The following is an 11275-nucleotide window of genomic DNA, read 5'->3' on the forward strand; positions in this document are numbered from 1 at the left end:
AACATTTGGAAACAAATAATTATTAAGGGACACAAAATATATAATTTTCACTGCAGCAACAACCCAACATATGGCTTTGTATGCAGCAAAAAAAGAAGTCTGTTTTCAAATACTGCCTTACAAAACTGAAGTTTAATTGTTGCCTTAAATTTGTCAGTCAAATGAAAGTTGACACTTTTTGACCACTTTGAATATAATTGTTATGAGGAATTCAAGTTGATATTCTGAAATCTCATATACTCTCAGGTAGAAAATGAGAGAAATAACTGTGACAATTTAAAAAGTTAAATGGATTGAAACAAGGATATTATAACAATGAAAACATTGCATGACATGAGAGCGAGAGAGAGAGAGAGAGAGAGAGAGAGAGAGAGAGAGAGAGAGAGAGAGAGAGAGAGAGAGAGAGAGAGAGAGAGAGGGAGGAGAAGGGGGGGGGGGGGGGTGCGACAACGTTTAGGAGAGCAAACATTTTCAAGGTCATCCGGTGAACTGGAACGAGCTCAGAGAGATGCATGGCGAAAACGGCGCGTTTTGACACGAGCGCGAGGTTTGATTAAAAGGTAAAGTAATGGGTTTAAACACACGCCACGCGCGTGGCGCGCCAGACTCTGTTGGCTTTTCGCAAATTACTTAACGGTGCAGTGATGGAAATAAGATTGTAATGTTTGATAATGGAAAAGAAAGCCCCATATTCTTTTTCTGGCCTTCTTGTTTTCTGACATACACAAAATAAATTACCCAGGCTAATAGGCATGGCGCGTGGAATTTTTTCCCCGCACCTTCTGAGGGAATTCAAACGTGTTCCTAGCGGTTTCATTTTACATTCGTTATCTCACGCAATATTGGTTGAAATGATGAAACATCAAACACCTAATGTAACATTAACAGTACTGACTGCTGAGACAAATAGCTCACAAAAAAAAGCCCCCAAAAGTAACTCAACCTTGAACATAGTGCCTCTGCTGCCTGCGCGCGCCTGGCCTTAAATATGTCTAATAGTGAAAACCAGGGGCAAGAAAACAGCCATCACAAACTAGAACAAATGGGGTTTTGCAAAACACAAACAAAGATGATTTAGAGGGCTACACAAATGTGTGCGCATGTTAGTTAATACAACCCACAACTAATCATGCATCTCCCATGCGCATGGGAACGGCGTCACGCAGACCCGCAAAACCACCCAAGCCCGCACACAATCAACCCTCTGCTCCAGCCCTGCTGGAATAGCCACGCAAAAGATGCAGACGCATGACTTTGCATGCATTTTGGCTACTTAGACAAAAAACTGTAGGTTGACATGGGGGAAGATGCCCCCCTTGAGAACAATGTGCATTTACTTTTATTTAGATGTAGCACGCGCATGATGATTATACATACAATAGCCTACACTGTAAAAATTTTTTGTGATTTTAACGGTATTTTACTGTAAAAATGCTACGGTGATAAACAGTTAATTGGTTAACAGAAAGTTTCCATACTATATACGGTGAATAACTGTAATAGATCTAACCTTACATTTAATTTAATTTTACAGTAAAATACCGTTAAATTTACAGTTATTGGAAGTGAAAAAGAACAAGTCATTGTGTAATATACAGTGGAAACCCGTAAATTGACACTCCCAGAATTCCCTGCGTGACACTTCGCATTTGATGTATTTTCATTGCAATAACTATGTTTCTTCTTTGTTTTTTTTCTAATCAGTTATGTACATTAGGGTTTTATGTTACATCTGATGCTGTAAAATGAATGTTTATTGCATTTTTTAAATGTCATGTGTTTTACCATGATGGTGTTTAATGACACTGTGCACCTTCTATATATTAGTATTGTCCTCTTAAAAGCTGCTTATGATGAGCTTTGATTCATCACGTGATTCTCATCACCATTGTGATTGGTGGTTGTCCGTATATATCAAAGGTACATAACAGATATTAGTATTTCAATAGGTTCGTAATTTCACATTATTTAATTTAATGAAATGTGTTTTTTTTACCGTAAATTGTTTACAGTATTAACATAATCATTACAATATAAACCTTTAAATTATACGGTTTTGAACTGTAAAATAAATTTTAAAAAATTAACCGTTATTATTACATTATAAACCTATAAATTATACGGTGCTGTCCCTAAAAACCCAAAACATTACTGCCGTATATTTTACGGTAAAGTTCTGGCAACCACAGCTGCCGTTTTTTTACTGTAAATTTTTTCGGGGATTTTTATTACAGTGTAGAAATCAATAGAAACATTTGCTATTTCAAAATGCAAAATTATTCAAAAAGACTTTTACTCCACAAATCCAAAGACATTGATGTGTCCACAAATCCCTCAAATTCAGATATTTCGGCTGACTAAATCTCACAAATGTTGATATTCAGATGAAATTAAAAATGTTGTGTCATCAAAATTAAGGTGGGATTGGGTTGGGCATCTTACCCCGACACACCCTAAGTAGTAGAGGCGGCCGGGGCTATAGTTTTCACACTTTTTACTCCAGTGAAAATTTGTCTTTGTCAATTTATGTATATGCGCATTACAAGTCTACTAAACATTTCCACCATGGTTGCCCTGGGAAAAAAAAGCTAGTTCATTAAACACATGCTGACCTATAACAGCGTGCTGTCACATAAATAGCAAGTAACAAATATAAAAATAATTGTTTTGGCCAACATGGCTATTGTAATTATTATGTTCTGAACACAGTTCAAGCTTCATTATATAGCCGTTTCTTGTCTGAATATATGTTTTATAGGTTGGTTTACAAGCGGCTATTTATGTATTTATCATTAGAAAATATGATGGTGTAGGAATTTGTGGAGGATACCATGCACAAAAAAGATCCACATTTAAGACACTCTCTTGACTGGACTTTTGACGTAAAACCTTTTCTAGGCCTAGTTCGATTTGCTTTACTAGGTCACCGCACTGACCGGTAATACCCATCAAGTGCTTCCACACAGCTTTAGAGCTTCAGAGGGTGATAGCGCCATTAAAGAGCAATCAGAATATAGCAATTAAGCTGACATTACACTCGCCCAGCGCTGTCCATAGGTGTCCACCGTTTATCCGGGAACCACCTCCTCTTAATTGCCTCCTAATTCCGTGTGTCAGATCCGTGTTTCCCTGCTGTCCCGCCCGGTGGTCGTGTCTTTACCGTTCTTAACTCCGAGGCGTTACTCAAGTCAATGACACAAGGCAAATTGCGTTTAATAAATGAGCCTAATGGATCACGCGATTGGATTGTGAGCGCAATGCTTCCTCTGGTTAAGCAAAACATTTATATCCAGTTGTAAGTGTTTCCCGCGCGTTTTAAAACCGTGCGTCTCTCACCTACGATTTAAACTCATTACGAGGCAGGTGAGACAAATTCAAGAGCATGAAAAGTGATTTGGGATAATCAGGGGCACGACAGTGTCAGTTTAAGCTTGCTTCAGTCAAACCAAGTCCGTTTAATCACAGGTGACATTAAAGTACTGGGATATGCGATACTTAGCAAAGTATGATGACACTTGTCCGGTATGGCATATGGCAGTCACCGTCAAACGTCCTGGTGCGACCACGTGGATATTCTCTAATCTTGCACGCTCACCTAATCGTAATGCAAGTAAAATGTCAAAGAGATGATGACACCTTCTCTCTCCCTCCCTCCCTCTCTCTCTCTCTCTTTTATGGCCACGGTATGTTTGGGTGCGCAAAACAATCTCATCGGACATTATTGATGTTACAGATGTTGTAGTAATCAAATTATCGGTCTGTGAAGGGCCCCCCTCAGTCACCGGCGCGCTCGGTGATGAATTACGGTAAAGGTCATCACGCGGCTCCGTTTTATTGGAAGTTTATATGGTAACGCTTGGACGAGCGTCTGTAGGGACACTGTGTGTGTGTGTGTGTACGGGAGGGGTTACATTAGAAGTTTGGGAATATCATCAGCTTGCAAACATAATCTCCAGGCATGTTCAAGTGCATCAAAGCCCACAAAGTTCATTATGCTGTCACATTAGCGACTATTTGTAAACATATCCATTTGTAAATGCGCATTACGGTCACACAACACAACCGATTTTAGAATTGAATTGAGTTGCCATAATAAATTGTTTTCTCAGTTAACTGACACTATTTCAGTTCACAGCAATGCAGCGAAATTATGCACTGTAAAAAAATGTAGGCAAATGTAAATCAGTTCATACCAGGAAGAGGCCGTTTTCTCCATTACACCTAACAAGAAACCTACTCAACAAATCAGCGCGTTCAAAACAAGTGCTACATAAACATACCGGCAAGCTATTTTTATTCTTGCAATCACCTCAATTTCCCACTACAATAGACTCTGCGTATTGTCCCGTCGGCGAAATCCCGCATTCAAATGCTCATTATATTACAGGTTTAATGGAATGTTTCCAAATAATTCAACAAACAAAACATCCCCCCTAAAGGGGAACCAACACCTATAACCGAGCCTTTATAGGATTATCACGGATTACACCACATTAGGGTCCCACGTGGCCCCCACACCAAAGGCCCCGGAGCCTCATCCATTGTGCGGGACCAGTCTCTCGCGCTGACACCCGGGGTTATTTGTTGTCACTCCGCGCACATTAATCCCGCCACAATTAGGTGTCAGCTCGCGGCGTTCTCTGTTTGATGATAGCCTTGGGCGGCTGCAGCGCTCGAGCCCTAATCAGCAGAGTAAACTCGCGCTATATTTCAATTTGGGGAGGCGCTCTTCCGCGCGGAGGGCCCCAGCACGGCAATAAATAAAGCGCCTATTTACGCCACCATCACACAGAGACATCCAAATGCACTTACCACCGGCCCTCTCATCATGGCCCGCATTCAACAACAGCCATAAATCAGTGCTTTTCAAACGCAATGATTAGTGAAGCTATTTACACACACACACACACAGCGCTCAAAAAACTAGACAAACACACTTCGCACTATGCTTGCATGTTGTAGATGGACCTTTTGGGTTTCCATAGGTCTGTGCTGTAAAAGAAAAGCTAGTTAATACAAGCTAGAGCATTGTATTTCATAACTAGCCTACTATCTATCTATCTATCTATCTATCTATCTATCTATCTATCTATCTATCTATCTATCTATCTATCTATCTATCTATCGCACGCTCTATCTATCTATCTATCTATCTATCTATCTATCTATCTATCTATCTATCTATCTATCTATCTATCTATCTATCTATCTTTTCATCTATCCATCCATCTATCAATATTCCCATCCATCCATCCATCCATATTTCCATCTCCATCTATTTATCTATATGTACATCTATATATCTATCCATCCATCTGTCCATCCATCTCTATCTATCATCCATCTATTTTCCATCTATCCAGATTTCCATTTATCTTTATTTCCATCCATCCATTCATCTATCCATCATCCATCTATATTTCCATCTATCAATATTTCCATTTATCTATATTTCCATCCATCCATTCATCTATCCATCATCCATCTATATTTCCATCTATCAATATTTTCATTTATCTATATTTCCATCCATCCATTAATCTATCCATCATCCATCTATTTTTCCATCCATCCATTCATCTAGCCATCATCCATCTATATTTCCATCTATCCATATTTTCATTTATCTATATTTCCATCAATCAATATTTCCATCCATCCATTCATCTATCCATCTATTTTCCATCTATCTATATTTCCATTTATCTATATTTCCATCTATCAATATTTCCATCCATCCATATTTCCATCCATCCATTCATCTATCCATCATCCATCTATATTTCCATCTATCAATATCTCCATCCATCCATTCATTTATATTTCCATCTATCAATATTTCCATTAATCCATTCATCTATCCATCATCCATCTATATTTCCGTCTATCTATATTTCCATGTCTCTATATTTCCATCTATCAATATTTCCATCTATCCATTCATCTATCCATCATCAATCTATATTTCCATCTATCAATATTTCCATCCATCCATTCATCTATCCATCATCAATCTATATTTCCATCCATCTATATTTCCATTTATCCATCAATATTTCCATCTATCAATATTTCCATCTATAAATATTTCCATCCATCCATTCATCTATCCATCATCTATCTATATTTCCATGTATCTATATTTCCATCTATCAATATTTCCATCCATCCATTCATCTATCCATCATCCATCTATATTTCCATCTATCTATATTTCCATTTATCCATACATCCATCCATCCATATTTCCATCTATCTATCCAATTTCGAATTCTATCTGTGGCTAATTTCATAGTGACAATTTCATATTCGCCATGTAAAGTCAGATTTTTTTTACTTTAACTGAGGTGCTACAACAATGCTAAACAATGAGCATACATGAAATATGTTTTTATACGTGAACAAATGCGACACATACATGTTGGCCAACAACACCCATTCTAGCAATCAATTTATACACCACAACTTCTAATTTGGCCATGAGGAGTCACATGGGGTGATTTCCTCTCTTCACACGGATTACAAAAATCTGTTATTATGGCTAATCTGGCATTAGATATGCAGCACGAGGTGGGCCGAATAGCCCAAAACAGTGCTATTGAGATGTTAAGCAGTGCGTTCTGTCTCTTGTTAGAGTGTTAATTGGGTAAGTGTAGTCCATTTGTGTAATCCCTCAGTTTCTCCTGATCTCTTATTGCTTTACAGCTCTAAACGGGAGTGGATCTGCGTGAAGTGGCGCCCGTAATCTCTATTCAAATATCTCCATATGACAACTGCCTGCAATTAGAGCGCCATCACTCTCTATTTGAGTCCTTCATCCGGGATCCGTCAAGGGAGCGCAGGGGGCCAAACAAAGGAAACGCTTTAAAGGGTTTGATTTTCCATGAGCTGCCTCTCAGTGTAATTCTCACGCAGGATCTGGAGGAGGATTAGGCTTCTGTTTCAAAACCTAGCGAGATGCCTCCTTAGTGCCGTGTTCAGATCACATCAAGGATTGGACTAATAACAAACATCTCATACTGTTATGAAAGCTACATTTTTTTTCACTTGACCATTGTAAAAAGAACCAAAATGGCTCTAAGAGTTATAGGTAGCTGCCTCCACACATTTGACTTTTTTATCATAGTTAACATGCTTATGGTGCACTTTTTATATTTTTTATAGTGATGTCACCAACAATAAATCTCCATCCATTTCCATGAGCAATACATAAAATAAACAAATAGTTTCTGAGTTCTAAGATGTGAACAGCTCAGAGTTGCAATCTAATAATGATGTATGCAGCCACAACATGAATGCAGCATCCACACTCTTAAAAAAAGTTCTTTATTGGCATCAATTGTTCCATAAAGAACCTTTAAAATCCATGGAATCTTTCCAAAAGGTTCTTTATAGAGGAAAAGGTCTTTTAGATTATTGAAATGTTCTTTACAGTAAGAAAAAAAATGGTTCTTTTAAGAACTGTTTAATTTAGGGAACTCAGAATGGATCTTCTATGGCATCATTGCAAAAAAAAAAAAAACCTTTTTGGATCCTTTATTTTTAAGAGTGCAAACACAAATAAAACACTCATAAGAGACCAATTTGAAACTCTACATGCAAAACACACTTAAAACTCATCTCACTATTAAATCTGTTACAGTCTGATGTTTGAATGTTGCCAAGTCAACAATACAATACTCTAATAAGCATAAAAACACAGAGGTTGGGTAAAGTCAATGATCAAAAGTCACATTTTTGGTTAGATCAGAATTCAATACAAGTATAATTTTACATTTTTACATTACACAACATTTCTGACATTGCCTGCCACGTTTAACAGTATGAAACTATGTACTGCATAAACTGTTAACAATTATTGTTGGTTTAACTTAAAAAAAGTAAGTTACCTGGTTGCCTTAAAATTGAAATTAAAAAATTTGAGTTAATACAATGAAGGAGATTGGTTTAATCAATAGAAACTCAAAATATTATGTTATCTGAACCACGTTAATTAAGTTAAGAAAAAAGTTGTGATAAATCATGAAAAAATATTTTTTACAGCGTGGGATTTCCTCCTCTGTAAAGATAAACATTTTAATTTGTCAAAACATGCTTTATTAGAACGCCTTTTGAGGCCTTAAAATGCTCCCTGTGTAGTCAACTCGCTTGCTTTTAGAACAGAGCCTAAATCTACGATAAGCCGAGGAATATGCACGGGTGAAAAAAAATGTCCCCTCTCTTAACAAAAGTGGCCAGAGCAGCCAATTGAGAAATGAGATGCGCATTTAAAAATCGGAGCCTCGCCGCGGAGGGGTACCTGCTCGCTTTGAGCCCCACGGGTTAATTAATTGGGGTTGAATGCACATGGGCGAGGAGCGCAACGGCGCGCCTGGTGACACTCCGCATCTGTGCGGCCAAGTTGCACGTGGGTTTTGTCTTTTCTCCTCTCGGAAAGTCCATTGAGAAGGGGCGCGCAGGGGAGGATTCTTAAATGGTAAATTAGCATTCTGATGAGAGCGCGCGGGGCCCCTGAGAGAGTCAGGAAAAAGGGAGGGTGGCATTAATGACACCGCGCGCACTCCCGTGACATAATTTTCCACCGTAACCGGGCCCCTTCTCTCTCTTTCTCATCCCATCATCCCCGCACGGTGCTAAAAAGACCCCGCTATAGACCCTCCGTCCCCAGGGAATATGTGCCCTCGGGGCCTCGGGCCCCCGAAGAGTCTCAATACAAATAGCCAATTTGTAATACATATTGTGAGGAGGAGGCCGGTCTGGTTTTGTAAAGCGGTCCGGCAGCAGGATCTCATTTCCAACACTTCTCTCATGCTGTTCACCGAGATTCACCTATCAATAGCGGCCGCTACTCGCACCTGCTCGCGAATTTGGTTTTAATTCGTTTTTCTTGTGAGTACGAAGGGAAATGACTGGACTTTTAAGAGACCAATCAGACAACGGCCGGTTATATGGGCCTACACACACTCACATTTTAGGAAACAATGATTTTTTTTTCTTATTCTTCAAAACATAAAAAATTCAAAACATTGATTTCCGCCATCAAATGCTGAAAATGGGGGACGTAATGTCTGTTTTATTGCAAGGCCTCTATTATGAGCTTAATATCAAATGCATTTATGTGTTAGGACATTTTTTGCTATTTATTATTACGCAGGCCACATCTCTCCATTTTAAACATCTCATAAGTCAGGCTTTTACGCAGAGCCTCTTGATTTACAGGTTGATGGGGCGTTCTGATTGTTTGTAAAAGAGGAATTCATTTAAAAAGCCAAACCGCGGACAGAACCTAAATGGGCATTTCCATGCCTCCCGCAAGAGTGCTTTCTCTCTAAGAGAAGTATCGTGGTGGATGTAAAGACGGGAAGAGGAAAGCTCTTGCTGATAAGAGGGTGGTGGTGCTGGCGCGAGTCTTTATTAGAGTTAGCGTGGAGAGCTGCATGCTGTTTAATGAGGAGTACTCAGGGTCTTTGTGAAGCTTTTGTGTCTCTAATGCTACTCCGCTTTGTCTGGAGGTGGATTTAGCCAGACCTTTATAGAGTAAAATTACAGCTGAATAGACCAGTCAAACCACTGGGCCCGGCCCCCTCTGTCAAGAACTCATTCATTTATATTAACTGACTCTGAGCACTAGATTTGTGCATGCAAGTAGTAGTTGAAGATAGTAGCTATGCAATATGTAAAATACATGCAAATATGTATTTACGCATATTAACTTTTGTATTAATTCATGCAAGTAGTGGCTGAAGACCCCAAATCCCTATTATTTTATGCAAAAAGTAAAACATATTTTAATAAAGAATATATACACTGCCGTTCAAAAGTTTGGGATCAGTAAGATTTTTAATGTTTAAAAAAGAACTGTAATATTGTGAAATATTACAATTTTCTATTTGAATACATGTTAAAAAGTAATTTATGCCTGTGATCAAAGCAGAATTATCAGCATCATTACTCCAGTCTTCAGTGTCACATGATCCTTCAGAAATTATTCTAATATTATGTTTTGCTGCTCAAGAAACATTTATGATTATTATCAAACTTGAAAACAGTTTTTTTTTCAGGATTCTTGGATGAATAGAAAGTTCAAAAGAACAGCGTTTATCTGAAACGGAAAGCTTTTGTAACATTATATATAAATGTACAAAACTGTTTTCAACATTAATAATAATAATAATAATAATAAATGTTTATTGAGCAGAAAATCAGCATATTAGAATTATTTCTGTAGGATCATTTCACACTGAAGAAAAATAAAAATTCAGCTTTTCATCACAAGAATGAATTACATTTTAAAATATATATATATAAAAAAAAAGTTATTTTAGATTGTAATAATATTACTGTTTGTTTTGTATTTTTAATCAAATAAATGCAGCCTTGGTGAGCATAAGAGACTTCTCTTAAAAAACATTAAAAACCTTACAGATCCCAAACTTTTGAAAAGCAGTGTATGTATATCCGCATTTTAACGTTTTCGTTAATTGCAAGTAGTATATATATATATATATATATATATATATATATATATATATATATATATATATATATATATATATATATATATATATATATATATATATATGCGTGTGTGCGCTGTCAAACGATCAATTGCAATTTATCGCACCCAAAATAAAAGTTTGTGTTTACATAATATTTATATATGACACATTATTTTATATTTATATAAAAAAAAATAATAATAAAAAATAATATATATATATATATATATATATATATATATATATATATATATATATATATATATATATATATATATATATATATATATATATATATATATATATATATATATACACAGTATATACATGCAAATATTTATTAAATATATGCATGTATGTGTATTCAAATATACATAATAACTATACACAGTACACACACACATACTGTATATTATGTAAACATTTAATTTGGATGAGATTAATCACGATTAATTGTTTTATTAATATACAGATACACACACACACACACACACACACACACACACACACACTTGCATGCAAATATGTATTTCCCCATTTTAACATTTGTATTAATTCATGCAAGCAGTAGCTGAAGACCACATTTCACTATTTTATGCGAAAAGTAAAATATATTTTAATAAAGAATATACATTATATGCTCTTCAAATACTCCATATACTTTGGCATATATTATGTGTTAAGGTAAAATGAAACATAAGCTTATTAATATATATATATATATATATATATATATATATATATATATATATATATATATATATATATATATATAT

Source organism: Gobio gobio (assembly GCF_949357685.1).
Source record: "Gobio gobio genome assembly, chromosome: 14".
Taxonomy (NCBI): Eukaryota; Metazoa; Chordata; class Actinopteri; order Cypriniformes; family Gobionidae; genus Gobio; species Gobio gobio.